This window comes from Lissotriton vulgaris, chromosome 2_1, assembly GCF_964263255.1.
Source record: "Lissotriton vulgaris chromosome 2_1, aLisVul1.2, whole genome shotgun sequence".
Classification (NCBI taxonomy): domain Eukaryota; kingdom Metazoa; phylum Chordata; class Amphibia; order Caudata; family Salamandridae; genus Lissotriton; species Lissotriton vulgaris.
The window spans coordinates 1,693,776,016-1,693,800,064 of record NC_141687.1 but is presented as its reverse complement, the minus strand read 5'-3'; the positions used below and the strand labels follow the sequence as shown (position 1 = coordinate 1,693,800,064).

Sequence of the window (24,049 nt, the reverse complement as noted above, 5' to 3'; positions counted from 1 at the left end):
CGTAGCCCGCCCCGCCTCCCAGCTGAGCCGCCCTCCCACAGACAACAAACAGCGCTCCCTTACCTGGAAGCGCCGTGACTCGCTCTTCGCTTCCTAGCTGAGTGGTTGCTCCCCTGTGACTGTGGTATCGTTTTTGCAGCGCATTGTACCGAAATCTGATCTATACCGACTGCCAGCTGTGTGCTTTGACCGCCGCTTTGCTTATTTGCTTGTTTAATTGCCAGCGTTATTTGCATTTTTGAATTGCCAACTTTATTGCTGAATTAGCGTTCTCCCCCAAGCGCTCTTGCCGTTCTGACCCCTCCGCCTCCATTTTGTTGATTGTTGTCCTCCTCCGTAGCCCGCCCCGCCTCCCAGCTGAGCCGCCCTCCCACAGACAACAAACAGCGCTCCCTTACCTGGAAGCGCCGTGACTCGCTCTTCGCTTCCTAGCTGAGTGGTTGCTCCCCTGTGACTGTGGTATCGTTTTTGCAGCGCATTGTACCGAAATCTGATCTATACCGACTGCCAGCTGTGTGCTTTGACCGCCGCTTTGCTTATTTGCTTGTTTAATTGCCAGCGTTATTTGCATTTTTGAATTGCCAACTTTATTGCTGAATTAGCGTTCTCCCCCAAGCGCTCTTGCCGTTCTGACCCCTCCGCCTCCATTTTGTTGATTGTTGTCCTCCTCCGTAGCCCGCCCCGCCTCCCAGCTGAGCCGCCCTCGCCCCTCCTCCCCCACTATCCATATATGACAGTAGTTCCCGCGCGCAGCGTTCACGCGCAGCGATCGCGCCCAATTCGCGCCGAAGGTGCGCCAAAGGTAAGCCAGTCTACGCCCGTCCGCGCCTGGACCGCGCCCAGCGCCAGACCCCCTGCCCCTCGCGCTGCCCAGCCCTCCCGCATTACCTACGATGCCGCCACCCTCCTAGCCCTTAACCCCGGTCGCGCCCCCAACTGCGTCCAAGCCGCTCCTGGACACACCCATGGACCTTTCTCTTGCTACTCCTGCAAATTCATCGGCACCAACAACATCTCCGCTACGGCCACACCACAGATTCCCGACCCCAATCACCTACAATGTATCCTTCTCAACACCCGATCGGTCCACAGGCACGCCATTGACCTATGGAATCTACTAGACACCATCTCTCCAGACGTCGCCTTCCTAACAGAAACATGGATGAACGCTTCCTCCGCCCCAGACATCACCATTGCCATCCCTGAAGATTATAAGATCACATGCAAGGACCGTACCGGCCACACAGGAGGAGGAATCGCTATCGTCCATAAAAAATCAATCCGCATCTCAACCAGCTCTGACGCCAACCTCGCCAACTCCGAACACCTTCACTTCCAGATCCACATCGACCCCAAGACCACACTCAGAGGCACCCTCCTCTACAGACCACCAGGACCCCGCGCAAAATTCAGTGAAGACATCACGGACTTCATCACTCCACACGCGCTCCCCTCCAAAGACTACATCCTTCTGGGAGACCTCAACTTTCACCTTGAAAAGATCAACGACCGCAACACCACCACCCTCTTGGACAACCTCGCCAACCTCGGACTTAAACAACTGGTCACTTCCCCCACCCACATCGCAGGTCACACACTCGACCCCATCTTCACCTCCAGCAATCATGTCTCCTTCAGCCACACTACAGATCTCCTCTGGACTGACCACAGCTGCGTTCACTTCACCTACAACAAGCCAAAACCCACCAACCACCTCCAACCAACTCTGAAAAGAAACTGGAACAAAATCACCATTGACCAGATCTCCTCATCGCTCCTTCTAAACACCCCAGCCCACTCTTCTAACCCAAACCAAGCCGCCGCCAACTTCACCCTATGGTTATCCAACACCGCCGACACCTTAGCACCACTGAAAAAACGTCAAAGCAAACCTGGCAGCAAGAAGGCCTCATGGTTCAACGATGATCTTAAGAAGTCCCAGAAACTCTGCCGCTCCCTTGAAAAGGCCTGGAAAAAAGACCCAACCACTAGCACCAAGGACGCCTTCAAAAACGCCACCCGCACACACCACCAACTAATCCGAAAGGCCAAGAAAACAGCATTCAAGGATCGACTTGACAACAACGCCCACAACAGCAAGGAACTTTTCAACATCGTCAAGGAATTTACCAATCCCTCGGCCAACTTCAACGACATCACCCCCTCTCAAGCCCTCTGCGACTCCCTAGCCTCATTCTTCCACAACAAAATTGCAGACATCCACAACAGCTTCGACAACCAACCTGGAGACCAACCCACCCAACCATATGCTGAACATTCTCCCCCCTTGAACACCCTTAACGACTGGAACCCAATCTCCACTGAGGACATCATCCGCCTGATGAACTCCATCCACTCAGGATCCCCCACAGACCCATGTCCTCACCACATCTTCAACAAAGCAGACTCCGTCATAGCACCGCACCTCCGAGACGTCATCAACTGCTCCTTCAACTCCGCCACCTTCCCGGAAAGCTGGAAACACGCTGAACTCACCGCCCTTCTGAAAAAACCCACAGCGGACCCCACCGAACTCAAAAATTACCGCCCCATTTCGCTCCTTCCATTCCCGGCCAAAGTAATTGAGAAAGCTGTCAACAACCAGCTCGCCGCTTTCCTCGAAGCCAACAAATCCCTCGACTCCTCACAATCTGGCTTCCGAGCAAAACACAGCACTGAGACCGCCCTCATCGCAGCAACAGACGACATTCGAACTCTACTGGACAATGGAGACACAGTCGCCCTCATCCTCCTCGACCTCTCTGCAGCCTTCGACACAGTCTGCCACAGCACCCTTTTACAACGCCTCAGAAACATCGGAATACAAGGAAAAGCACTTGAATGGATCACCTCGTTCCTCACCGGAAGAACCCAGAGAGTCCGCCTTCCACCATTCAAGTCCGAGGCCACTGAAGTCATCTGTGGCGTACCACAAGGATCCTCACTCAGTCCCACCCTCTTCAACGTATACATGAGCCCCCTCGCGACCATCGCCCGCCAACACAACCTCAACATCATCTCTTACGCGGATGACACTCAACTGATCCTTTCTCTCACCAATGACCCCAGCACCGCCAAAACTAACCTACACGAAGGAATGAAAGAAGTTGCCGAATGGATGAAACACAGCCGTCTGAAACTGAACTCAGATAAAACAGAAGTCCTCATCTTAGGTACTTCCCCCTCTGCATGGGACGACTCTTGGTGGCCGGAAGCCCTTGGAAAAGCACCCATCCCGACAGACCACGCACGGAACCTAGGCGTTATCCTGGATTCTTTACTCTCAATGAACAGACAAGTCAGCGCTGTATCCTCATCCTGCTTCAACATTCTTTGCATGCTCAAAAAAACATTTCGCTGGATCCCCACCGAAACCAGAAAAACAGTCACCCATGCTCTGGTCACGAGCCGACTGGACTACGGAAACACCCTCTACGCAGGCACTACCGCTAAACTCCAGAAGAAACTCCAACGAATCCAAAACGCCTCAGCCAGGATCATATTAGACATCCCGCGCAACGAACACATCTCAGGTCACCTGAAAGACCTCCACTGGCTACCCGTCAATAAGAGGATCACTTTCCGACTGCTAACCCACGCACACAAATCACTCTACGACATCGGACCAGAATGCCTCAACTCACGACTGTCCTTCTACACCCCCTCCCGCCAACTACGTTCTTCCAGCCAAGCCCTCGCCACTGTACCTCGCATCAACAAGACCACCATGGGAGGCAGATCCTTCTCATACCTGGCTGCTAAAACATGGAACTCACTCCCCATTTACCTTCGCCTTACCCAGAACCACCTAGCATTCAGAAATCAACTTAAAACGTGGATATTTGACAAGTAATCCTCCTCCCCTCCCTAAGCGCCTTGAGACCCTCTGGGTATGTAGTGCGCTATATAAATTCTTTGACTTGATTTGACTTGACTTGACACCAGAGGCCTCATTTATGAGGCTGTACGTCACTTTTACGCCGCCGGTGCGTCACTTTTTGTCACGCACCAGTGGCGTAAAAAATGCGCCTTGTTGCGCCATATTTACAAAGTGACGCATCTAGGTAGATGCGTCACTTTGTAAACCCCTGTGCCACATTATACCTGCGCCAGGTATAATGTATGCAAGGGGGCGTATTGACGCAAGGAAGGGTCGTAGAAGTGACGCAGTGAAATCTATGAGATTTCACAGCGTCACTTTTAGGACGCCGTGCATCAAAATCTTGCGCCTGCCTCACAGCAGGCGTAAGACTGAGGCAGGCCCTTTCACATGGGCTTGCACCATGTGAAAGGATGCATTGCTGGAGTTGCGTCACTTTTGTGACAGACTCCAGCAATGCGTCACTTTTGTGCTTACAGATACGTCAGAAATACTGGCGTATCTATAACTCCTTGCGACATGATGCGTCATACATTAAATATGACGCATCAGGAATCTCGCAAGGAGTCCGCACTGAGAAGTGACGCATCACTGCTTTCACGCAGCGATGCGTCATTTCTCATAAATGAGGCCCCAAGTATTCCCAACATAAGGTTACGTACATCACCTTATGCACGGGATGATTAGTAAAACTGTCCACTTATTCTAATATAAACACGGTCTTTTTAGTATGCCCGGTTGCCCAGTGGCAGTGCGTCCATTGGGGGCGCTGGAGTGTTGCCCCACTAACACAGCATGGCCACATTCTTCCTCGTTGAAATCGTGCCAGTGGAGTCAGACAGGAGACTCAGGACGCATCGCTGAAGGGGGTGGGCGGGGCAGCACTGCAGAGTTGGGTTTGTGTAGTTGTTTGAGTCACAGCAGGAGGGCAAGCCCAGTGCGCATGTTTGGGTTTGGGCTGATCATTTTTCTGTTCAGCCCGAACATGCGCACTGCAGTGCCCTGCATTAGGAGGGCGAGGGTTTCCAGTGGCCAGTGGCCTCTCCTATGGGCAGGGACAGTCCCTGTCAAGCCAATCCTGGTGCTGTGGGAGCAGCCCGGATTAGCTGAGAGAGGAGTTGCCAGGGCCACCAACAGCCACTCACGCAGAAGACGTCGAAGGCGCCAACCCGGACTCTGGCCCAGGAGCAGACAGCAGAGGCGGCGTGGACGCGAGTCGCGAACGCGGTCAGGTAAGTCTTCCACGATTTTAAAACCCACCCGACCCCCCTGCTCCACCCTCCCCCGCGCGTTTTGCGAGCGGTGCCGCGACTGGACTGGAGTACTCCCACATGACCGAAGTATAAAAAGCCCGGAGCAATCATTCCGCAAAATGTCCTGTGCTGTTTACTTCTTTACAAGAGAGTATTTGAGAAATGCGGGACGTTTCATAAGTCCTAGCTATTGGAACGAGTGTTGTGGCTCGCTGAACTTCATGTAGAACACGTTCAGGAACCAGAACACACACTGACTTCGCAGGTACAAGCAGGTACAAGCGAGCTCCTTCTAATCGAGTTCCCTGCCCGGCACGGGCATGGAGGCCGGCGCTAATTTAATTCCCCCAGTCGCAGCCTCGTGTTTCTCCCTCAGAGCCTACTTTTACTGTTTCTGCGATAGGCCTCGGTGGCCCAGTTATTGGATGTCACAAGCAGCCCATTCACCCGGCGCTGTATCCTCAATGGCATGCTGGCTCGAGTCGTGCTGTAGAGTTTACTATGACGAGACTCCCTGCGCACTATTGAATCCGTGTACAGACGAAGAGTTCCCTCCTCAGCACAAAGAGTGGGCTGGTGTTACTGTGAATACAAGAGCATGGATTACACATGCTGGAATGTTCTTCGGTGCAGATTGTTTTTCAGTGTGTTTCAGTGGCTCTGAGTACACTGCTCTGCGGCCTGGTGACTAGTTTCACCCTTTACACTTGGCACATAATATATCTGCAGAAGTTGCTTTTGTCTGAGGTTCTGCAGTTATTCTCTATCCGTGTAAAGTTGAGGCTCGGTAAATATGCTAGTGTAGCGATCGGATTACAGTAATCACTGCGGATTACCTTCTCTGCATTGACTACTTTTTATCTACTGCGATTGTTTTTTGTCAGATGTAATAATTCGTGAAGTGCTGATCCTGCATCCAACCCCTTCCTCTGCTCAGGTCTTAGACCTTTCCACATCCAACAGAGTCCACAATGTCCGTGTGGTTTAGTAATCTGATATCCTGTGAGTCACAGCCTTGAATATCCCTTCCAGAACATCCGGACCAAAACGTATCAGTCAGTCTCCTTCTGAACTACATTTAAGATATTCACTCCTTGGCTATGGGGGACATTTTTTTCAAATATGTGGCGTGTGATATAACATCCCAAACAATAATGTGATGCAAATTTGCCTCCTAAATTATATTTCCCATTGTCAATTCGCTATCACACCCTAGTGTGTTGTTCCCATGTTGATATCATTTTGCTAGCGTGGATGCTGGATTTTGGGCGGAGTTATTTATCCTAAAAGCTGAAGGATGAATTAATTCTTTCTTCAGTTAACATTTTTTTTACTACATTTTTCAAGGAACGTATGTCTTGGCTCTTATTCATGTACACTTTAATATCTCTGAACAGATAAAAAAGGATGATAATGACTGTGAGCTAGGTTCCTAGGGGAAGAGATTGTGATAATGCCGACGTCATCCCCAAAAGCTGTTGTAGCTGCACATGAAACTCGGTCACTTTTACACCCTTAGCAAGTACCCATAACTCTGGTGAGCGCACATAGCGCCTTCAAGAGTTTGTTATAGCGAGGTGAAGTGATCTTACCTCGGGCCCGTTGACGAACACCAGGTGGGCAGTGAGGAGAGGACTGAGTGTGGCAGATCCAGACAGTCCCTCCGTGCGCCTATGTAGGTCCTTCCTGTGAACACTGCAGATGTTCCACTTAAACCTGCATTACCCCCTCATGGGTCCTCCCCGTCCAAGTCCTAACAACGTTAGGCAGTCCTCCCTCCACCCAGCCAATCACAATGCCAGTATTTCCATAGTACATAAGCCCCGCCCACCTACCGCCATGCCTGTTTTTTCTGCTCCGACGGCTGTCGGAACGCTGGTGCTCCGGGTTCCGGTCCCTGGATCCAGTTTCCTTAATGGCGGTTCCGTGAGTTTTTTCTCTTGTGTGTTTCAATTAATTATGTTGTGTTTCTTGTAAATGCACTGCACGGCCTCTCCAGTTTTCCGGTCGGCCGAGCTCCTGTTCTTGGGTCAGGTACGCTCCCCACTCATGTGCTGGGCTGGAGGGGGGAGTTTTGATGGTGTCCTGGCCTCGGGTCGTTCCGGCGCTGCTGCACTATCGCAGCGTCCGCCCCCCGCGGCCATTCTCTTTTGACCAGTGGCTGTGGGTGGAGACGTCAGGGCTGCCCTCTTTTTATTTTTTTCTTCTACACACCTTTGCGTGATTGGTTGATTGGGGGCAGTATTTATTGGAGGTTGCTGGGCACTTCCTTTGTTGTGGAGATTTCCTGTTTGGTTACTTCTGGGTTTTTTCACCATGAGTGAGAGGGCTTCTTCTCCTGCGCCGGCTAAGGCTGTTTCCAAGCAGCATAATTTTCAGGATCTGCAGGAAGACGACATCTTGCAGATTTCTGGGGCTGATTTACGGGACTTGATTGATTCCGCGGTCCAGTCTGCGCTGCTGGAGCCTGCGGCTAAGCGGGCTAAGGATGATGAGGAAGAACTGGACAGTTCCCCTAAGGGAAAGTACATCCAGGGCAAGGTTTTTTCGGACATGCTGGTGCATATTCGTGAGGTGCTTGGGTTTGACCCAAAATCCCTGTCTGAAGATGGGTTTTACGCACAGTATAGTTCCTCTGAGGTGGATGACCTCCCCTTCCATGATGTCCTGAAGGATATCCTCACGAAAGAGTGGCTGGAGGTGGATAAGCAGGGTATTCCGCGATTCCTGGGGAAGCGATATCGCCTGGTGGACTTTGATTCCCAGTTTCCTGCGATTCTGAAGGTTAATTCTCTTTTGTCTTCTATGGCTTCCTCCTCTTCCTCGTTATCTTCGGAGGAGTTTTCCCTGTCTGATCCGGTGGAGCGTAAGGTGGAATCTGCTCTCAAGCGTTCTTACGCCACTTCTCACTTTGGGGTGCGTGCTAGCACTTATGTGGCCTATGCGTCACAGGTCCTGCTCAAGGATTTCGAGAGGCTGTTTGACTGTCTTCAGGATCATGGGGACCCTACTCCTGTGTTGGCTCAAATGGAGGTTTTGGCGCAATTCCTGTCAGATGTCACTTTTGATTCCTTGTGGGCTTTTACCTCGGCTGCTGGGGCGGCAGTGGCTGGGAGGAGGTCTCTGTGGACAAAGCCATGGCGTCTTTATGCTGCTCAGAAGTCATTGGTCCATAAACTGCCTTTTGAGGGTCCTCGTCTCTTTGGGGATTCTCTTGAATTCGATGGTGCAGCGCTCTGCCGAGGAGAAGAATTTGTTGAAGCCTTTTCAGCCTGCTCCTAAGAAAAGGTCTTTTTTCCAGAAGCATGGGTTTCAGGGGGTTTTGTCCTCTCAGCCCTTTCGTGGTCGGGCCCGTGGTCGGGGGGCCACGTTCCATTATAAATCCCGGCCTCAGCAGCAACAGCAGCAGCTGCCGCAGCCTTCCTCTGGTACGGGACAAAAGTGACTATGCCGCTGTGGGGGCTCATCTCTATTTGTTTCTGAACCGTTGGTCAGCTCTGATCTCCGACCAATGGGTCTTGGATACCATTAGGTGGGGTTACCGGATTCCCTTCAGAGGCCCTCCCCCTCTGGATTATTTTCTGGTTACCCCGTTTGTCAAGAGACCCCGTGCGGCAGTCTGCCATGTTGTCCGGCGTCACCATGTTGTTCCAGAAAGGGGCGGTGGTGCCGGTTCCAGTGGAGGAAGTGGGCCTGGGGTTCTATTCCCGACTGTTTCTGGTTCCAAAGCCCGATGGTTCCTTCCGCCCCATATTGAATCTTCGTTCCCTGAACAAGTTGGTGCGGTTGGATCATTTTCGGATGGTCACATTGCAATCCGTCATTCCCCTCATCCAGGAGGGAGATTTTTTGGCGTCCCTGGACTTGGAGGATGCCTATTTTCACGTTCCGGTCCATCCTGCCAGTCAGCGGTTCCTGAGGTTTGTCGTCCAGGGGATGCATTTCCAGTTTCGGGTTCTGCCGTTCGGCCTCTCCACTGCTCCCAGGACTTTTACCAAGGTATTGGCTCCTGCTGTGGGGGTTTTGCAACATCAGGGTTTCTCCGTGTTTCCCTATATTGATGATTGTTTGGTCTCTGCTTCCTCTTTTCCTCAGGCTCTTCTGGCGGTGGAGGCTACTTTGTCCCTGTTCCAGGAGCTGGGGTTCAAAGTGAATTTGGCCAAGTCTCATCTGGATCCTGTTCAGAGACTTCAGTTCATCGGGGGTCTGTTCGACACGTCTCTGGGGGCGGTGTTTCTTCCTACTGTTCGGATCCTTTCCTTACAGACTCTGCTGCAGGATCTGTTGAGTCGTCCCTCTGCCCCAGCTCGTGTTTGGTTGCGGGTCCAGGGGTTGATGACTGCGACCACTGCTGTGGTTCCTTGGGCTCGCCTCCATCTCAAGCCCTTGGTGACTCATCTGTTGGCTCGGTTGGACCCCTCCCGGGCGGATTCGAGACTCTGATTCCTCTCTCTCCTGCTCTGATTCAGTACTTGGACTGGTGGCTTTGCGCTCCCAACCTGGAGAGGGGGGTGCAGTTTTGTCTTCCTCCTCCCCTTTTCTTGACGACGGATGCCAGTCTCTGGGGTTGGGGGGCCACTTTGGGGTCCTTGGAAGCCAAGGGTCGGTGGTCTCAGGGGGACAGCTCCCGTTCCTCGAACTGGCGGGAGTTGGCGGCTGTCTGGGAGGCGGTGCAGTTCTTTCAGGTTCCTCTCCTGGGGGTGAATCTGTTGGTTCGTACCGACAAACAGGTGGCTCCTTGTTACTTGAACCGTCAGGGGGGGACCAGGTGCGTGTTTCTGAACATGTTGGCCCTAATGATTTGTGCTTGGGCGGAATCTCATCTGTTGGCCTTGAGGGCGGTGTACATTCAGGGACGGTTGAATTTTCATGCGGACGCTTTGAGCTGCGACCTTCCATCTTCTGTTCTGTACCATCTCTCTCCTCCTCTGTTCCTGTCCCTTTGCCTTCGGTTCGGGACTACTTGGATCGATATTTTTGCATCCCCTCACAACTCTCTCCTGCCCCGGTTTTGTTCGGAGGTGCTGTGTCCTCAGGGTTGGGCGGTGGATGCTCTTTCGATTTCCTGGCCTTCGGGCCTTCTGTATGCATTCCCTCTCATTCCCCTCCTCCTGAGGGTGCTGCAGAAGATTTGGAGGGAAAAGGTTTCGGTCCTGTTGATTGCTCCTTTCTGGCCTTGCCGCATTTGGTTTCCTCTACTGCTGAAGCTGGCGGAGGGTCGGTTTGTCCGGCTTCCTTTGTGTCCATCTCCTCTTCAGTTTCCACTCCTGTCTCTGCCTTGTCTTCGTCGTTTGCAGCTGACGGCGTGGCTCTTGAGCGGTTTACTTTGGAGTCTTTGGGTTGTTCGTCGGTGGTGGTTCGTGACATCCAGTTGTCTCGCCGCCCTTCGACCCTTAAGTGCTATGGCCGCAATTGGGGTTCTTTTGTTTCTTGGTGTTCTTCTCATGGGGTGGATCCTGTACTGGGGGTTCCTACTTCTGTGTTGGAGTTTCTCCGGGATGGCTTTTTGAAAGGCCTTTCCCCTTCCACGTTGTCTGCTCAGTGGGCAGCGGTTCATGCTTGTCGGGGTCCTGGTGCCTCCTTGGAGGGTGTTGCCCCTTTGGTTAGTCGGCTTCTTCGGAGCTTTCGGCTTCGTCGGCCGGTTTCTCCTGTTCTCGTTCCTTCTTGAGATTTGCCTACTGTTTTGCGTGGTCTGCAGTTGCCCCCTTTTGAGCCTTTGTTGGAGGCGGATTTGTTGTGGCTGTCCGCTAAGGTGGCTTTCCTGTTGGCCATTACCTCCGCTCGCAGATTGGGTGAGTTGGGTGACTTGCTGGTTTCGTTTCCCTATTTGCAGCTCCTCCCGGATAGGGTCGTTTTGCGGCTTGATCTGGCTTTTCTGCCTAAGGTTTCTTCAAGTTTTCATTTGCAGCAGGTGGTGATTCTTCCTGATTTGCCTGCTGAGGGGGATTCCCTTGTTCCCCCTTCTTTGGAGGTTCGCAGGGCTCTCCAGATTTACATCCAAAGTTCCCTGGGGTTCTTTTACATCCAAAGTTCCCTGGGGTTCAGGAGTTCTCCTGCCCTGTTTGTCTCCTGTGGGGGTGTGGCTAAAGGGAAGAAGGTTTCCACTTCCACGATCAGTCGGTGGGTCCGTTTGGCGGTCTGTCAATCTTACAAGTCTTTGGATTTGCCTCCTCCGTCTCATGTAAAGGGTCGGTCGACGCGTTCTGTGTCTGCTTCCTGGCTGAGGCGGCGGGGGTCTCTATCCAGGAGATTTGTAGGGCGGCCACCTGGCAGTCTCATCACACATTTGTGCGACATTATAGGCTTGATGTTTTACATGCCTCTGCTGACAGTTTTTCTGTTTGGGTCTTGAACGCTGTTGTTCATTGATCTTTTATTGATTAAAGTTTTGTACTCTGCATGGATCCCTGGTGTCCTGCGTGTTTTCTTTATTGGATCTCTGCTTGTGAGTTCCTCACGTTGTTAGGACTGGGACGGGGAGCACCCATGAGGGGATAATGTCTTATTACTTACCGGTAATCTTCATTACCCTGACTAGGGTCCTCCGCGTCCCAGTCCTCTCCCCTCCCACCCTCCAGCTGTGTTTGTGTCGGAGTCTTGTTGATAACAGGCATGGCGGTAGGTGGGTGGGGCTTATGTACTATGGAAATACTGGCGTTGTGATTGGCTGGGTGGAGGCAGGACTGCCTCACGTTGTTAGGACTGGGACGGGGAGGACCCTAATCAGGGTAATGAAGATTACCGGTAAGTAATAAGACATTTCTAAGCATGGTTGGTTTTTCCAGGATGTTGTTTTAGTATTTATTTTATTAACAGCATATAGCTTCAAAGTGTGTGTGATTTCTGGTTGTGGGTTGACCATGTTTGAGCCCTGACTGGAGTTGAAGCTCAAGGTAGTGCATATTCCTCACAGGGCAGTCAGTGGGTCATAAAAGTGTTCAGAACACATGTTCATCCCCACCTTGTGTTATTCTACATATTCTTGCTCTGCCTATGATATCACTGAGGTTGCAACTCCTATGTTATGTCTATGCAGAAGTCAGTTTTGAAAGTACTTTTGCACTAACTATATGTGTTGTCAAATTATGATTTGTCTTTTGAACTTTACTTCTGTCCTTCAACTCTGGATGTCCCATTTGTAGAACTTTCTGTTCCATAGCTTCACGGCGAAACTGACAGTGCAGTGTCACTGTTTGTCATTTGCATCTAATGACATGCTTATATATAGCACTTAAAACACATAATATTGTTTGCTTATGTACTCATGATATTTTATATTTGGTTTAACTATAATGCATGGTTCTGTACCTTTGAATAGCTGTAGGTAGTGTATGTTCATCATAACGTAGCAGAAGATGTACTACACTTCAGATGACCGACTCATTTCATTTTTGCTTGTTGTGCACAATCTTTTTGTCGTTCCAGTAACAAAGAGCTGCTGTGTTCTTGTTAGTCTGAAATTTTATTGCTAAAAATTACATGTGAATGTGTTTGTGGCAGTCAGAGTAGAAAAAGTCCTCCCTTTGTCTGATACCTCAGAAGGAGGGGGGATTGAAGCTTTTTGTTGCCTTAGTCATGTGAAAGGGATTGACACTAACACCGAGTTTGTTGTGAATGTTTACATTTGATCGGTTGATTTGACAGAGCAGGGTGAAAATGATTATTTTATTGATATTCTGTTTACAGTGGTAGTGCTACAACCAGGACATTTTGGGTGGAGCTGGTTAGAGGAGGAGGTGTGAAAACATGAATTGCACAGGGCAAGTATCTATGAGTTTTACGTTTCAATTTGGTACTTGTCTGGGGAGGGAGGAAGGGAGTAATTTACAGCAGCTTTCATTTGAGACACCCACGAGTCACTTGAAACCTAAAGCAAGCAGATAAAAGCACCAAAGCAAGTTTTCATTTGACAGTAACGGTTATTAGTAAGCCCTTAGACAAAAAGCAATGCGAGGTACTTGAGAAGTGAGAACTGTTGGTCGCTTTGTTCGCCATAAGTTGGCAGGGTATGCTCAGATGTGAGTCCCTTGCTCACTTCAAGCAAGCCGGGCTGAAGACAGCTGAAATGCCGGAAACCGGTCCTCGGAAGCTTGTTCCCGGTCCAGGGAAGGCATGGCTTGGCAGTTCGGGCTGGACTGTTCCCATGAGGCACAGGGTCAGACTGATTTACATATGGCCATGTCTGAACTGGGGTGGCAGAGTGGGCTAAAGAACGGTGATGGATTAAACCCAGATCTGTTGACTAGGTGTGAGTGTTTGATTGGTTCAGATGCTCCGTCCATCACCACCCCCTTTTGTACCGCTTTGTTCGCCATAAGTAGGCAGGGTATGCTCAGGCGTGAGTCCCTTGCTCACTTTGCCACTGGATTCAAGCAAGCCGGGCTGAAGACCGCTGAAATGCCAGAAATCGGTCCTTGGAAGCTTGTTACCGGTCCAGGGAAGGCATGGCTTGGCAGTTCGGACTGGACTGTTCCCATGAGGCACAGGGTCGGACTGATTTGCATATGGCTATGTCTGAACTGGGGTGGCAGAGTGGGCTACAGAACGGTGATGGATTAAACCCAGATCTGTTGACTGGGTGTGAGTGTTTGATTGGTTCAGATGCTCCGTCCATCACCACCCCCTTTTGTACTGCTTTTTAAGGAAAAGAAAATGTGCACATGATTTATTACAACACGGTTGATCAGCGGGCAAGTCAATTACGCTTTTATGCATCTTTTTGTTTGAAAGTTCTGTTTTTCAGTTTATTTCTGTGTGCACTGTACCTGAGTACTGACCTAGACAGGATTGTGTTGTTTTGTATTGTTTGTTCAGGGAGGCTCGAAACTGGATGGTAGAATGAACCTTGGCGTGGGTGAAGCACAGGGTAGCACTGCTGCTAGTCTCATGACCAGCTCCAGAGTGCTTACCCTCCCACTCCAGTGCTTTGCAAACCTGTGCTTCACCAGTGGCAATTTGCAAAGGAAAGCATGCACTGTGTTCTTGTGAACAGGCCACTGAGTTAGCATAGCAATTCTCTGAATATACTGAATAAGCAGCTACAATGAAGTATTTTTATTGATGTCATTACTACAGTTTCAAAATTGCTTTATTGCCCTTCTTGCTTTCTCAAATGTGCATGAAAATGCACCATTTGCCCACTTGTTTTTCAAAAAAGTTCCGAGGGAGAACCCCCAGAGGCCTTTGTTATGATAGTCTGGCTCACTCACTACGCTTACTCACCACAGGGCACTCATCATGAACTTTTACGCCGCACCACTTTTAAATGTCACCAGCCGCCACTACGGTTGCCTACTATACGTTGATCACAGATGATTACATAGTAAACAAGATTACTTACCTTAGACCCAATCTGCGGATATGGTCACTTACATTACATTAACCACAGTGTGCATAGTACACAAGTTTTCACATATTACCTTAACATCCATAATCATCATCATATTACACAGGGTTTCTGGAATTACTTTAAATATAGTTTGAGTGCTAAATAACCTCTAACTACCCAACGGTACTAATAAGTACATTGTCAAGAAGTATAACCAGTGAATTTAATTCCCAACACAAATAACTCTGCCTTCCGCATTGCATCAGACCGTTCCGCAATTCCTGGTCTCTGGGTCACCGTCTCACCTGTCCTGTCTCTGCAAACCGTGGGTCCCCTGCAAACCTGATCTGAGGCCCCCTTCAATCTCTGGGTCACCGTCTCACCTGTCCTGCCTCTGCAAACCTTGGGTGCCCTGCAAGTCCTGGTCTGAGGGCCCCCTTCCATCTCTGGGTCACCGTCTCACCTGTCCTGCCTCTGCAAACCTTGGGTGCCCTGCAAGTCCTGGTCTGAGGCCCCCTTCAATCTCTGGGTCACCGTCTCACCTGTCCTGCCTCTGCAAACCTTGGGTCCCCTGCAAGTCCTGGTCTGAGGCCCCCTTCAATCTCTGGGTCACCGTCTCACCTGTCCTGTCTCTGCAAACCGTGGGTCCCCTGCAAGTCCTGGTCTGAGGCCCCCTTCAATCTCTGGGTCACCGTCTCACATGTCCTGGTCTCACTGCAGCTGATGGCCTCAAAGGTGCAGGAGCTGGCTGACAACAGAGGTTATAGAAAGAACCCTCCCCAGATTTCCTTTTCCGGAATGCCTGTGACTAAAGAGTGCTATGAGCACATAACAAGCATTCCATCCAGTCAATAAAATCCTCGCAAATTTTTTTTTTTCTCCACGAGGAACAACTTTTTATCAATGAAGAAGCCCCTTTCTCTGCATCTACCCGATGTTTGGGAGAGTTGTTCTCCCCTTCCCACGCTGCAGAGGGATTTACTCCTGCCTTTTCACGAGCGCATTTCCAGGGAGGGAAAGGGCCGTAAAACTGTTATAGTTGTAATTGCTCCTAAATCCACAAGGCCCCAATTCCTACTCCCTCAGTTAGGTGTCACTGCAGCATAATTTCACCCAGTCATGACGTACATTTCCCTAGTAGTAAATAGATTTACATCTGCTAGGCATTCTTCTGTGATTACTGAGCAGATGTAAACTCTGCCATTTTTGGTTGTAAACATATGATTATGGATACAAATCCCTTTGTTATTCAGCCATTTGAGTGACGCACAAAATCTCAATCGCCTCCAATACAAAGCGACCTTAATTATGATTCAGAGCTCTCCTCGGGATGTTGAGTTTGTTTGTTTCATGAGTCTATCTACAGTGTATGAATACAAAACAAATGATTTCAACTCAGGAGAGCTGTCAGATCAGGGTGGCATATTGCAAGTGTCATGTCTCACACAAAGTCCAATAAAGATAAATATCTTTGTTTGCCTAATCTAAACAAGGCTTTCAAACAACTGTTATTGAACTGCCCTCATTTTACTACATCTGGACGTCTGCCTCAGTATGCACTGTTTATCAAATAGAGGCCTCAAAATAGTGAATCTGCCGCTGTAAACCTACTTATGAAAATGCTGTATTTTGATATAATCATGGGACATTTTTAGGTTTAAAGCATTTTATTAAAACATAAGAAACATGGGGAAGGGAAGTAGGAGGTCAAGTTTACATACAGTACAAAAAGAGACATGTTGCAGCAATTCTGGTGGAAAGGGGGGAGGTCGGTAGTCCAGGAGGGGAAAAAAAGGCATAAGCTGTAAGGCAATAAGGCAGTGCGAATAACCCTCCAATAGTCCCCAACCTCCCAATCAAAGCTAAGCGCGAGTAGCGTCCCGCAACACAGCGAAAACAACACAGTCCCTCCAAGCCCCCCGTCCCCAGAAAAGGAAAAAGAAGAAAACAATACCCCAACATCCCCGTCCAATAGCCCGTTATAGAAACATTCACCCCAAGCCGCCTACCCCCATCCCCCAGTCCCCCTAATCCCATCCCTCTTAATCCGCTGGAGCCGCCGGCGGCGTCAGCCTAAGAAGGCGTAGGTACCTCGGACATGTGAGCTCGCGAAATTCCGTGGACAGTAGTGCCAAGAAAGGGTGCCAGAGCTCCTCGAACTGGTCTACATTTCCAGCCACTGTGAGCGACATCTTCTCCATACCCAGTACCTGCCAGAGTCTATGTAGCCAGCCAGTGATAGAGGGGGCAGTGGGGGTGCGCCAGTGTACAAGGATATTTTGAACCGCTGAGCCTAGCGCAATAGCAATCTGCCTACCCCTGCGGGACTTCAGCGGGTACATCAAGTCGTTGGGAAGGCCTAGCAGGACGTATGCCGGGAGCGCGGGAGTTCAACCTCAAAGTGCCTGTCCACCTCATCTAAGACCTCCTTCCAATAAGCAGACAGTACCGGGCACCCCCAGAGAATGTGCGATAGAGTACCCTCCTGTCCGCAGCCCCACCAGCATCCCTTGTCGGTGAGTTTGTGCATCTCGTAGAGCCTCTCCGGGGTGTAATACCAGTAGGTGGACACCTTGGTAAAGGTCTCCGTCAGCCCAGTGTGGTACGCAGAGTGCCTCGCCCGATATGCAATCTTGTCCCACTCCTTGTGGCTCAGGGTCCTGCCCAACTCTCTGTGCCAGCGCTCTCTCCCCGGATTGTGGTAATGAAACGGCGGGGGTTGGAGAAATTTATACAGATCGGTAATAAGCTTGGCATCCGAGGTCCGGGTCACCAGCCACCGCTCGTAAGGTGTGATTTGACGGGCTGCGACGTCGTGCACTTGGGGTTGGAGAGCCCAGTGACGGACCTGCATATAACGCAGTCTGTCCACCTCCGTCAGACCAAATTCCTGTCGGAGTTGTTGGAAAGGAAGCACGCCCTCCGGCCCGTAAATCTGAAAGAGCACCCTGCAACCCGCACTCACCCAGTGAGAAAAAGCTCCCGGTTCAAGGCCCGGAGTAAAGTCTGGGTTACCAACTATGGGTGTAAACGGTGATGGGAAGGTAGTTAGCTCGCGGAGCTCACAAACCGCATTCTACACTCGCAGTGGAACCCGGGTGACAAAGGAGGCGTAGAGATTAGCCGGGCGATGTGCGCGCCGCAGGAATGGAACCTCTTGAAGGGTGCGACCTGCAACCGCCTGATCCTGAAAGAGCCAGTGCTTATCAGATTCCCACCTGCTCCATTCCACCAAATACCGGAGTTGCGCCGCTTGAAAATACTTCCGGAGATCCGGAACACCAAGACCCCCCGCCTCCGGGGCAAGCGTGGAGAGAACCCTCTTCATCCGAGGCTTGCGGCCCTGCCACACGAAGCGGGAGATGTCAGCCTGCGCTTGCTGTATCCAACCCACAGGGGGCTGGAGAGGTAGAGCGCGAAAAAGATACAAGATCTGAGGCAGTACCGTCATCTTCACCGCTGCGATACGGCCCAGCCACGAGAGCAGGCCCTTGCCCCATCGGCCGAGTTCCTCCTTAATCTTCTTGCTAAGGGAAGAATAGTTGGCATTGACCATTTCAGGCAGCGAAGGTGCAAGCAGGATCCCCAGGTACGGCACCGTGGAAGAGGACCACTGCATAGGGAAAAGACGCTGGAGGTCTCGCCTGGTGTCCGCGGAGAGCGACACATCCAGGGCAGCCGATTTGGACATGTTCATTTTAAAGCCGGCCACGCGTGCAAAGGCGTTCAGTTCCTGGACGCAAGCAGGGAGTGACCGCCTGGGGTCATCCAGGGTCAGCAGGACATCGTCCGCATATAGGCTAACAGTATGGATATACTGACCCATCTTAACCCCAATAGCGTCCGGGTTGTCGCGAATCCTCTGGGCAAACGGCTCCATATAGAGGGCGAACAAGAGCGGTGATAGGGGGCAGCCCTGTCTCGTACCACGCTCAATGGCAAAACTACTAGAGCTGTGCCCATTGACTCGCACCGATGCTGATGGTCTCTTATAACAATTGAAGACCATGGTGCGGAACTTCTCGCCGATCCCCAGTTTCCCGAGAACCAGCTCAAGGTACGGCCAATGAACCCTATCAAAGGCCTTCTCCGCATCGACCGACAGTAACATCCGTTCCCCCGGGACGCGTGAGGCCTTTTCTAACACGTGCGTCACCCTCTTGGTGTTGTCGACTGTCTGCCTACCGGGCACAAAACCAGACTGGTCCGCCTCCACCAGGCCCGGTAGGTGCAGTCCAAGTCTGGCCGCCAGGATCCCCGTGTAGAGCTTACGGTCCACATTCAGAAGCGAAATAGGCCGATATGAACCACACAGGGTCCGATCCTTCCCGGGTTTCGGAATAACCGACACCGTCGCGGAAAGAAGGTCCGGCGGGATAGCCCCCGGCTCGGAGAAGGAGTTGAACAGGCGAGCCAGGATAGGTGCCACAGTGGAGCAGAAGGTCTTGTAGAACAAGGCCGTGTAGCCATCCGGGCCCGGGGCTTTACCGTGTTTCAATCGTGCGATAGCGGAGATGACTTCCTCCACATGGATGTCCCTCTCCAGGTGGTCCGCCTGGGCGGGCTCCAGAACCGGGAGGGTCACAGGCTCCAGATAGGCCTCAGCTTCTCCCGGTGAGGAGGGTTCCGCGGCGTATAGCGCCTCGTAAAAGCTACGGAAGGAATCCGCCACATCCGCGTCACCGGAAACCAAAACCCCGTCTGCACCCACTAGCTCCTTCACCACATTGCGTTGCTGCGCAGCCCTGAGCCGATGGGCCAGAAGCTTACCGCATCTGTCTCCGCCCGTATAAAAGGCATGCTTCAGACGCAACGCTGCGTATTCCGCCCGATCTAGGTCTAGCGCAGAGAGGAGTTTCCTCGCCGCTTTCAGCTGCCTCCAAACTCGAGGAGCCCCCGTTCGGCGGTGAACCTGCTCAAGTTCCCTGACTTGCGCCGTCAGTTCGTCCCTCTTACATTGCCGCTCTCTGTTCTCCGCCGAGGAAATGGAAATAAATTCCCCCCTGAGGACCGCCTTCAAGGCTGCCCACTGCGTCGCTAGAGACGTGTCGGAGTTGCCATTGTGGACCAGATAATCCTGAATGACCTCCTCCACTCGCTTCACCACCGACTTCTTATGTAGAAGAGTATCCCGAAGCCGCCACATCCCTCTGGAGGGGGGGGGGCTGCTGGCCATGCAAAGACTCCGGAAACCGGTGCATGATCGGACAGGGACAAGACCCCGATGTCTGCCGCCGTGGCAGCCGAGCGCAGCGGTCCACTCACCAAGAGGTAGTCCAACCGCGAATAAGTGCGGTGCGCGTGGGAGAAGTATGAATAGTCCCTATCGGTGGGGTGCATAGCGCGCCAGAGGTCATGCAGATCCATCTCTGCATTCCGGTCTTGCACCGCTCAGGAAAGCTCCCCCGTCTGCGGGAAGCGTTGGGCAGACCTATCCATAGCCGAGTCGAAGTCCATATTTAGGTCTCCCCCCAAGACAACATGGCGATCGGGCGAGGCAGTGACGTCCACCAACACTGATTCCAGGAAACGATCCTGGTGGTCATTCGGGCTGTAAACGGAGCCAACCGTGAAGGCGATACTCCCAAGCCGCATGCGATACACTAGAAGCCTCCCCTTTTGCTCGGCATATTTGTATAATACCTCGCCCCTAAAGGAGCTAGCTAAAAGAATGGCTACACCTGCAGTCTTGGTCGCCGCCGAAGAGAAGAATTGGGTGGGGAACTTGGCAGAGCGCAACCTGTGACAATCTTTGGAAAGTAAATGAGTTTCCTGCAAAAGGCAAATGTCCGCTTGCGTCCCCTCTAGCAGGGAAAGGATCGCCCTACGCTTCACAGGGTTGTTCAGACCCTTAACATTAAGGGTCACTACCTTCAAGGACGGCATCGCTCCCAGGGGATCGAAGCGCTATGCAGCAAGCGAGGGATCAGCGGAGGGGGCGCGCGGGGCAGGGGCGCAGGGAAGGCCAGAACCGGCCTCGCGTGTGCTTGGGCAATATCGGACGGGACCCCACCAACAACAAACCAACTCCTAAGCCCTCCCAGAACCAACCCATGGCAACTAGCCAAAACCATAGACAAAGAAAAACACCCCATTGTCTCAGTCCAGCCCGAACGGGCAAGTCTGCAGAAACCAATCAAGTGGACGTTCAGCCACTCACCTCCAACCGTCCCCCCCAACCCCCAGCCCCAACCCAGCATTGTAGAGGCTAAGAATCTCTCCCCCCGGAGTGAAGTTAGGCCGTCATGGCCACGCCGTTGGATTCAGGCAAGTTCCTGGCCGCCGTTCTCAGGGCCTCCGCCATATCCGCCCTGATGGTAGGGGAATCAGGGCGGCTCGCAGTCGCCGGCGATTGTCGTCTCCTCGATCTTTGCCGGCTCCGTCTCTCCGGACGTCTCCATGCGGGCGTCGCTCCGTCTTCTTCCGTGGCTGTGAGGCCCAACACCCCGCAGATGTCTTGGAGGGAGAGCAGCTGATGTAACACCCCATTCCATCGGAAGATTAGACGGAAGGGGTGACCCCAGGAGTAGGGCGTCTCATGTTCCCGCAGAAAGTCCGTAGCGATCCGGAAGGACCTACGCTTCTGCAGCGTGATGGCGGACAGGTCCTGGTAGAGCGCCACGGGCCGCTCTCTGAAAGTTAAAGGCTGCTTCCTGCGGGCCTCTGTCATGATGCGCTCCTTCAAGGGGAAATCAGGCAAGAACGCCAGAATATCAGGGGGGGGTGCCGATGACTGGCGCTGTCGGCCCACTCTGTGCGCTCTGTCTATGCGGATCGGAAAGTCCGTGTCTTCTCCCGGAACAAGTCCTGCAGATAGGCCACCAGGTCCGTTCCCTCATCCGCGGATGGGACACCCCGCACCCGGATATTGTTCCGCCTGGACCTGTTCTCGAGGTCCTCAGAGTGGGCCTGGAGCTCGACACACTGCTCCCGTAGACGGAGAACGTCCTGCTGGAGATGGACTATCTCCTCATCTCGGCGCTGGGCCGCCGTCTCCACCGTGTCAACACGTTCGCCAAGGCCCTCGACTTCCCTGCGTACTTCTCGGACCTCGCTGGCCACCTCGTTCTTAAGCGTCTGGAAGTCCTCTTTGAGGGAGCTGAATAAGTCCTCCATGAAGGACCTCGTGACCGGCGGCTCGCCTCCAGTGGCGTCTGCCGAGGCCCGAGAGGACCCCGGGGACGGTTGTGTCCTGTCCCGCAGATGCTGGGCCCTGCTGAGCATGTCCGGTAGAGTGCGGTCTCCCCTTTTCGCGCCTCCTCTCCCAGTCATCTTGGCCCCAGCAGTGGGCAAAGCTCAGGGCCGGCCGCCGTAGATGCGTCCAGTCGCTCGTGGGCACCAGATGTGAGGACCCCGCCGGAGACAAGGGTGATGCGTCACTGGCGATAAAATGGCGGCTCAGGCCGGGGCGAGACAATCATAGTACCGACCAGGGCGGCAAACAGGGCCAAAGTCAGGGTCCTTCAGTAGTTCACTCCCAGGGAAGTTAGTTCAGGAGCCAGGGTGAAAGTAGGCACCCGTTCGGCAAAGGCGTGGGTGAAGGTTGCCAGCTCCAGCTCCTCAGTGACAAGATGGCGGCAGGGCGGAACCCGGGAGAGCGGCCCAGGCCGGCAAGACCGCCGGCGACCCCCGGGCTACAATGGGCCAGGAAAGTTCAAAGCCAGTGTCTCACAGTTGTACCAGCGGGTACACCCAGGTCGGCCGCCGCGCAAACGCCTCCGTCTCCTGCCACCAGGTCCAGGGTCCTCGTCGCACCATATACCGACATCAGTAGTGAAGGGGCAAAGCGCCAGCGAGGGTCCAGGGTCCGCTGTGCAGCGGTGACTCCGGTCACGTAGGCTCCGGACGGAGGGCTCCTGTACTCTGCGGAGCACGTCGGGTCCGATCCCTCGGGATCACCAGCTTTCAGCACCCGGCCCAGCCGAGGCGCTCGGACAGCACCGCAATACGCTCCGCCTCCCAGGCTCTTCTCTGTGGTCCGATCCAGGCTCTTCTCCGTGGTCCGATCTTTGAGTTAACTTTCAGGGCACTTCCTCCAGGGCGATAGGAGTCAGAGTAGTATCAAAATGTGCCCCAGGAACTCCGGCACAGTCCTCTCACCCGCAAAGCAGCCGCGGGGGGAGAGAAGCGCAGGAATCGGGGCTCGAGCTGAGCCGGGCCGGAGGAGCTACGGGAGGAAGCGTCCGCTCACCCCGCCATCTTGGCCACGCCCCCCATGGGACATTTTTAATGGAAAGTTTTTTTCTTCATTGATTTAAATCTCTAATATTTTATGGGCAGTGCTTAAATAAACAAGCATTGGCATAGCCAATAGGTCTCGCCTTTGGACCTTATAAGTATTTAGTCATGCAGCACAATATCCTTGGGGCAACAACATTAACTGTTGCATGGTTAAACACGTATAAGGTCCCAAAGGCGAACCTATTGGCTATGTCAATGCTTGTTTATATATATTTTAAAAAACAAGGAATGAGAACATCAGTGTTAAGGGTGGGGGGACTTCTATCAGAGTGAAGATAAAAAGGACAAAAAATGAATTCTTCTAAGTAAAAACTAAAGTCTTGAAATGGAAGAAAGGTTGTAGGCTCAGGGAAACATCGTAGCCAGGACTCTTAAAATGGCCAGGAATGTGTTGAGGAAGACTAAGGGTATAGAAAAGTTCTAGTAACTAATCAGGTAATTTGGCATCACTAGTAACATCGCTGATGAAATCATTGATCACATTAGTATGATATTACTAATAACATTCAACGAGAAATTGCCATAAATATTAATACCAAAAAACACAGTTGATGGACAGAATGTAGAACAATGTCATGCATTCATCCCAGTACAAGGATCTGGGCCTAAATCCATCGTTTTTTTGCACTCCACACCACCCTGGGTTAGACACTGGCTACATGCAAATCAGCTCCAACCCTGTGCCTCATGGGAACAGTCCAGTCCGAACTACCAAGCCATGTCTTTCCCAGACCGGAATCAAGCATCCAAGGACCGGTTTCTGGCTATCAGCCTTCATCAGCCTGGATAGCTTGACTCCAGTGGTGTGGAGAGCCTGGGACTCACGTCTGAGCATCCCCAGCACACTCGGGGTGAAAATTGCAAAAAACACAGTTGATGGGCAGAATGTAGAACAATGTCATACATTCACCCCAGTACAAGGATCTGGGCCTACATCCATCGTTTTTTTGCACTCCACACCACCCTGGGTTAGACACTGGCTATTTGCAAATCAGCTCTGACCCTGTGCCTCATGGGAACAGTCCAGTCCGAACTACTAAGCCATGTCTTTCCCAGACCGGAATCAAGCATCAAAGGACCGGTTTCTGGCTATCAGCCTTCATCAGCCTGGATAGCTTGACTCCAGTGGTGTGGAGAGCCTGTGACTCACGTCTGAGCATCCCCAGCACACTCCGAGTGAAAATTGCAAAAAACACAGTTGATGGACAGAATGTAGAACAATATCATACATTCACCCCAGTACAAGTATCTGGGCCTAAATACATCGTTTTTTTGCACTCCACACCACCCTGGGCTAGACACTGGCTATATGCAAATCAGCTCTGACCCTGTGCCTCATGGAAACAG

At 52.1% G+C, this 24,049-nt stretch overlaps 1 protein-coding gene across 1 annotated transcript in view; it reads right to left on the bottom strand.

The window, feature by feature from the left end:
- Positions 1-24,049, bottom strand: part of LOC147733118 (uromodulin-like) — a 279,622-nt gene that overhangs the window by 17,898 nt on the left and 237,675 nt on the right. The window lies entirely within an intron of this gene.